The sequence below is a fragment of the Hypomesus nipponensis genome, chromosome 19 (assembly GCF_054491055.1).
Source record: "Hypomesus nipponensis isolate SF chromosome 19, ASM5449105v1, whole genome shotgun sequence".
Taxonomy (NCBI): Eukaryota; Metazoa; Chordata; class Actinopteri; order Osmeriformes; family Osmeridae; genus Hypomesus; species Hypomesus nipponensis.
The window spans coordinates 19,900,001-19,905,000 of record NC_140379.1 but is presented as its reverse complement, the minus strand read 5'-3'; the positions used below and the strand labels follow the sequence as shown (position 1 = coordinate 19,905,000).

The 5,000-nt window shown below is 47.0% G+C and overlaps 15 non-coding genes and 3 pseudogenes across 15 annotated transcripts in view; all 18 read left to right on the top strand.

Moving 5' to 3' along the window:
- The window catches only part of LOC146248302 (5S ribosomal RNA), a 119-nt gene extending 70 nt beyond the window's left edge, over positions 1 to 49 (top strand). Inside the window, exon 1 of the ribosomal RNA XR_014733591.1 lies at positions 1 to 49. This exon is cut by the window's left edge and continues 70 nt beyond it. This is a non-coding gene — a ribosomal RNA (5S ribosomal RNA).
- Positions 50 to 221: 172 nt separating this feature from the next.
- On the top strand, positions 222 to 340 carry LOC146248301 (5S ribosomal RNA). The gene has a single exon (XR_014734498.1). It is a non-coding gene; the product is annotated as a 5S ribosomal RNA (ribosomal RNA).
- A 180-nt stretch (positions 341 to 520) lies between these two features.
- Positions 521 to 629, top strand: LOC146248300 (5S ribosomal RNA; annotated as a pseudogene).
- Positions 630 to 809: 180 nt separating this feature from the next.
- LOC146248299 (5S ribosomal RNA) lies at positions 810 to 928 on the top strand. The gene has a single exon (XR_014734496.1). It is a non-coding gene; the product is annotated as a 5S ribosomal RNA (ribosomal RNA).
- Positions 929 to 1,104: 176 nt separating this feature from the next.
- LOC146248298 (5S ribosomal RNA) lies at positions 1,105 to 1,223 on the top strand. The gene has a single exon (XR_014733281.1). It is a non-coding gene; the product is annotated as a 5S ribosomal RNA (ribosomal RNA).
- A 170-nt stretch (positions 1,224 to 1,393) lies between these two features.
- Positions 1,394 to 1,512, top strand: LOC146248297 (5S ribosomal RNA). Its single transcript, XR_014733590.1, has one exon. It is a non-coding gene; the product is annotated as a 5S ribosomal RNA (ribosomal RNA).
- A 172-nt stretch (positions 1,513 to 1,684) lies between these two features.
- On the top strand, positions 1,685 to 1,803 carry LOC146248296 (5S ribosomal RNA). Its single transcript, XR_014734495.1, has one exon. It is a non-coding gene; the product is annotated as a 5S ribosomal RNA (ribosomal RNA).
- Positions 1,804 to 1,983: 180 nt separating this feature from the next.
- Positions 1,984 to 2,092, top strand: LOC146248295 (5S ribosomal RNA; annotated as a pseudogene).
- A 180-nt stretch (positions 2,093 to 2,272) lies between these two features.
- Positions 2,273 to 2,391, top strand: LOC146248294 (5S ribosomal RNA). The gene has a single exon (XR_014734494.1). It is a non-coding gene; the product is annotated as a 5S ribosomal RNA (ribosomal RNA).
- A 168-nt stretch (positions 2,392 to 2,559) lies between these two features.
- LOC146248293 (5S ribosomal RNA) lies at positions 2,560 to 2,678 on the top strand. The gene has a single exon (XR_014733280.1). It is a non-coding gene; the product is annotated as a 5S ribosomal RNA (ribosomal RNA).
- A 170-nt stretch (positions 2,679 to 2,848) lies between these two features.
- Positions 2,849 to 2,967, top strand: LOC146248292 (5S ribosomal RNA). Its single transcript, XR_014733589.1, has one exon. It is a non-coding gene; the product is annotated as a 5S ribosomal RNA (ribosomal RNA).
- A 172-nt stretch (positions 2,968 to 3,139) lies between these two features.
- LOC146248291 (5S ribosomal RNA) lies at positions 3,140 to 3,258 on the top strand. Its single transcript, XR_014734493.1, has one exon. It is a non-coding gene; the product is annotated as a 5S ribosomal RNA (ribosomal RNA).
- A 180-nt stretch (positions 3,259 to 3,438) lies between these two features.
- On the top strand, positions 3,439 to 3,557 carry LOC146248290 (5S ribosomal RNA). Its single transcript, XR_014734492.1, has one exon. It is a non-coding gene; the product is annotated as a 5S ribosomal RNA (ribosomal RNA).
- A 170-nt stretch (positions 3,558 to 3,727) lies between these two features.
- On the top strand, positions 3,728 to 3,846 carry LOC146248289 (5S ribosomal RNA). Its single transcript, XR_014734491.1, has one exon. It is a non-coding gene; the product is annotated as a 5S ribosomal RNA (ribosomal RNA).
- Positions 3,847 to 4,026: 180 nt separating this feature from the next.
- Positions 4,027 to 4,145, top strand: LOC146248288 (5S ribosomal RNA). Its single transcript, XR_014733112.1, has one exon. It is a non-coding gene; the product is annotated as a 5S ribosomal RNA (ribosomal RNA).
- A 174-nt stretch (positions 4,146 to 4,319) lies between these two features.
- On the top strand, positions 4,320 to 4,428 carry LOC146248287 (5S ribosomal RNA; annotated as a pseudogene).
- A 178-nt stretch (positions 4,429 to 4,606) lies between these two features.
- On the top strand, positions 4,607 to 4,725 carry LOC146248286 (5S ribosomal RNA). Its single transcript, XR_014734490.1, has one exon. It is a non-coding gene; the product is annotated as a 5S ribosomal RNA (ribosomal RNA).
- Positions 4,726 to 4,901: 176 nt separating this feature from the next.
- Positions 4,902 to 5,000, top strand: part of LOC146248285 (5S ribosomal RNA) — a 119-nt gene continuing 20 nt past the window's right edge. The window contains exon 1 of the ribosomal RNA XR_014733989.1: positions 4,902 to 5,000. This exon is cut by the window's right edge and continues 20 nt beyond it. This is a non-coding gene — a ribosomal RNA (5S ribosomal RNA).

The following is a 5,000-nucleotide window of genomic DNA, read 5'->3' as shown; positions in this document are numbered from 1 at the left end:
GTTAGTACTTGGATGGGAGACCGCCTGGGAATACCAGGTGCTGTATGCTCTTTTGCTCATTCACTTAGAAACTGACATCTTGCAATATGCACAAGTAGTCCTTCATGAAAGGGGCTGGAAGCTGTTTTCATTTTGACACGAGAGAGAGAGAGAGAGACCACCTTGCATTGTCAATTGCTAAATCTGTATATGGATAAGTAGCCTATGGTTGTCAACTTATTTCGTACGGCCATACCAGCCTGGCAACGCCCGATCTCGTCTGATCTCGGAAGCTAAGCAGGGTCGGGCCTGGTTAGTACTTGGATGGGAGACCGCCTGGGAATACCAGGTGCTGTATGCTCTTTTGCTCATTCACTTAGAAACTGAAATCTTGCAATATGCACAAGTAGTCCTTCATGAAAGGGGCTGGAAGCTGTTTTCATTTTGACACGAGAGAGAGAGAGAGAGAGAGAGAGACCACCTTGCATTGTCAATTGCTAAATCTGTATATGGATAAGTAGCCTATGGTTGTCAACTTATTTCGTACGGCCATACCAGCCTGGCAACGCCTGATCTCGGAAGCTAAGCAGGGTCGGGCCTGGTTAGTACTTGGATGGGAGACCGCCTGGGAATACCAGGTGCTGTATGCTCTTTTGCTCATTCACTTAGAAACTGAAATCTTGCAATATGCACAAGTAGTCCTTCATGAAAGGGGCTGGAAGCTGTTTTCATTTTGACACGAGAGAGAGAGAGAGAGAGAGAGAGACCACCTTGCATTGTCAATTGCTAAATCTGTATATGGATAAGTAGCCTATGGTTGTCAACTTATTTCGTACGGCCATACCAGCCTGGCAACGCCCGATCTCGTCTGATCTCGGAAGCTAAGCAGGGTCGGGCCTGGTTAGTACTTGGATGGGAGACCGCCTGGGAATACCAGGTGCTGTATGCTCTTTTGCTCATTCACTTAGAAACTGAAATCTTGCAATATGCACAAGTAGTCCTTCATGAAAGGGGCTGGAAGCTGTTTTCATTTTGACACGAGAGAGAGAGAGAGAGAGAGACCACCTTGCATTGTCAATTGCTAAATCTGTATATGGATAAGTAGCCTATGGTTGTCAACTTATGTCGTACGGCCATACCAGCCTGGCAACGCCCGATCTCGTTTGATCTCGGAAGCTAAGCAGGGTCGGGCCTGGTTAGTACTTGGATGGGAGACCGCTTGGGAATACCAGGTGCTGTATGCTCTTTTGCTCATTCACTTAGAAACTGAAATCTTGCAATATGCACAAGTAGTCCTTCATGAAAGGGGCTGGAAGCTGTTTTCATTTTGACACGAGAGAGAGAGAGAGACCACCTTGCATTGTCAATTGCTAAATGTGTATATGGATAAGTAGCCTATGGTTGTCAACTTATTTCGTACGGCCATACCAGCCTGGCAACGCCTGATCTCGTCTGATCTCGGAAGCTAAGCAGGGTCGGGCCTGGTTAGTACTTGGATGGGAGACCGCCTGGGAATACCAGGTGCTGTATGCTCTTTTGCTCATTCACTTAGAAACTGACATCTTGCAATATGCACAAGTAGTCCTTCATGAAAGGGGCTGGAAGCTGTTTTCATTTTGACACGAGAGAGAGAGAGAGAGACCACCTTGCATTGTCAATTGCTAAATCTGTATATGGATAAGTAGCCTATGGTTGTCAACTTATTTCGTACGGCCATACCAGCCTGGCAACGCCCGATCTCGTCTGATCTCGGAAGCTAAGCAGGGTCGGGCCTGGTTAGTACTTGGATGGGAGACCGCCTGGGAATACCAGGTGCTGTATGCTCTTTTGCTCATTCACTTAGAAACTGAAATCTTGCAATATGCACAAGTAGTCCTTCATGAAAGGGGCTGGAAGCTGTTTTCATTTTGACACGAGAGAGAGAGAGAGAGAGAGAGAGACCACCTTGCATTGTCAATTGCTAAATCTGTATATGGATAAGTAGCCTATGGTTGTCAACTTATTTCGTACGGCCATACCAGCCTGGCAACGCCTGATCTCGGAAGCTAAGCAGGGTCGGGCCTGGTTAGTACTTGGATGGGAGACCGCCTGGGAATACCAGGTGCTGTATGCTCTTTTGCTCATTCACTTAGAAACTGAAATCTTGCAATATGCACAAGTAGTCCTTCATGAAAGGGGCTGGAAGCTGTTTTCATTTTGACACGAGAGAGAGAGAGAGAGAGAGAGAGACCACCTTGCATTGTCAATTGCTAAATCTGTATATGGATAAGTAGCCTATGGTTGTCAACTTATTTCGTACGGCCATACCAGCCTGGCAACGCCCGATCTCGTCTGATCTCGGAAGCTAAGCAGGGTCGGGCCTGGTTAGTACTTGGATGGGAGACCGCCTGGGAATACCAGGTGCTGTATGCTCTTTTGCTCATTCACTTAGAAACTGAAATCTTGCAATATGCACAAGTAGTCCTTCATGAAAGGGGCTGGAAGCTGTTTTCATTTTGACACGAGAGAGAGAGAGACCACCTTGCATTGTCAATTGCTAAATCTGTATATGGATAAGTAGCCTATGGTTGTCAACTTATGTCGTACGGCCATACCAGCCTGGCAACGCCCGATCTCGTTTGATCTCGGAAGCTAAGCAGGGTCGGGCCTGGTTAGTACTTGGATGGGAGACCGCTTGGGAATACCAGGTGCTGTATGCTCTTTTGCTCATTCACTTAGAAACTGAAATCTTGCAATATGCACAAGTAGTCCTTCATGAAAGGGGCTGGAAGCTGTTTTCATTTTGACACGAGAGAGAGAGAGAGACCACCTTGCATTGTCAATTGCTAAATGTGTATATGGATAAGTAGCCTATGGTTGTCAACTTATTTCGTACGGCCATACCAGCCTGGCAACGCCTGATCTCGTCTGATCTCGGAAGCTAAGCAGGGTCGGGCCTGGTTAGTACTTGGATGGGAGACCGCCTGGGAATACCAGGTGCTGTATGCTCTTTTGCTCATTCACTTAGAAACTGACATCTTGCAATATGCACAAGTAGTCCTTCATGAAAGGGGCTGGAAGCTGTTTTCATTTTGACACGAGAGAGAGAGCGAGAGACCACCTTGCATTGTCAATTGCTAAATCTGTATATGGATAAGGAGCCTATGGTTGTCAACTTATTTCGTACGGCCATACCAGCCTGGCAACGCCCGATCTCGTCTGATCTCGGAAGCTAAGCAGGGTCGGGCCTGGTTAGTACTTGGATGGGAGACCGCCTGGGAATACCAGGTGCTGTATGCTCTTTTGCTCATTCACTTAGAAACTGAAATCTTGCAATATGCACAAGTAGTCCTTCATGAAAGGGGCTGGAAGCTGTTTTCATTTTGACACGAGAGAGAGAGAGAGAGAAAGAGAGACTACCTTGCATTGTCAATTGCAAAATCTGTATATGGATAAGTAGCCTATGGTTGTCAACTTATTTCGTACGGCCATACCAGCCTGGCAACGCCCGATCTCGTCTGATCTCGGAAGCTAAGCAGGGTCGGGCCTGGTTAGTACTTGGATGGGAGACCGCCTGGGAATACCAGGTGCTGTATGCTCTTTTGCTCATTCACTTAGAAACTGAAATCTTGCAATATGCACAAGTAGTCCTTCATGAAAGGGGCTGGAAGCTGTTTTCATTTTGACACGAGAGAGAGAGAGAGACCACCTTGCATTGTCAATTGCTAAATCTGTATATGGATAAGTAGCCTATGGTTGTCAACTTATTTCGTACGGCCATACCAGCCTGGCAACGCCCGATCTCGTCTGATCTCGGAAGCTAAGCAGGGTCGGGCCTGGTTAGTACTTGGATGGGAGACCGCCTGGGAATACCAGGTGCTGTATGCTCTTTTGCTCATTCACTTAGAAACTGAAATCTTGCAATATGCACAAGTAGTCCTTCATGAAAGGGGCTGGAAGCTGTTTTCATTTTGACACGAGAGAGAGAGAGAGAGAGAGAGAGACCACCTTGCATTGTCAATTGCTAAATCTGTATATGGATAAGTAGCCTATGGTTGTCAACTTATTTCGTACGGCCATACCAGCCTGGCAACGCCCGATCTCGTTTGATCTCGGAAGCTAAGCAGGGTCGGGCCTGGTTAGTACTTGGATGGGAGACCGCCTGGGAATACCAGGTGCTGTATGCTCTTTTGCTCATTCACTTAGAAACTGAAATCTTGCAATATGCACAAGTAGTCCTTCATGAAAGGGGCTGGAAGCTGTTTTCATTTTGACACGAGAGAGAGAGAGAGAGAGACCACCTTGCATTGTCAATTGCTAAATCTGTATATGGATAAGTAGCCTATGGTTGTCAACTTATTTCGTACGGCCATACCAGCCTGGCAACGCCTGATCTCGGAAGCTAAGCAGGGTCGGGCCTGGTTAGTACTTGGATGGGAGACCGCCTGGGAATACCAGGTGCTGTATGCTCTTTTGCTCATTCACTTAGAAACTGAAATCTTGCAATATGCACAAGTAGTCCTTCATGAAAGGGGCTGGAAGCTGTTTTCATTTTGACACGAGAGAGAGAGAGAGAGAGGGAGACCACCTTGCATTGTCAATTGCTAAATCTGTATATGGATAAGTAGCCTATGGTTGTCAACTTATTTCGTACGGCCATACCAGCCTGGCAACGCCCGATCTCGTCTGATCTCGGAAGCTAAGCAGGGTCGGGCCTGGTTAGTACTTGGATGGGAGACCGCCTGGGAATACCAGGTGCTGTATGCTCTTTTGCTCATTCACTTAGAAACTGAAATCTTGCAATATGCACAAGTAGTCCTTCATGAAAGGGGCTGGAAGCTGTTTTCATTTTGACACGAGAGAGAGAGAGAGAGAGAGACCACCTTGCATTGTCAATTGCTAAATCTGTATATGGATAAGTAGCCTATGGTTGTCAACTTATGTCGTACGGCCATACCAGCCTGGCAACGCCCGATCTCGTTTGATCTCGGAAGCTAAGCAGGGTCGGGCCTGGTTAGTACTTGGATGGGAGACTGCTTGGG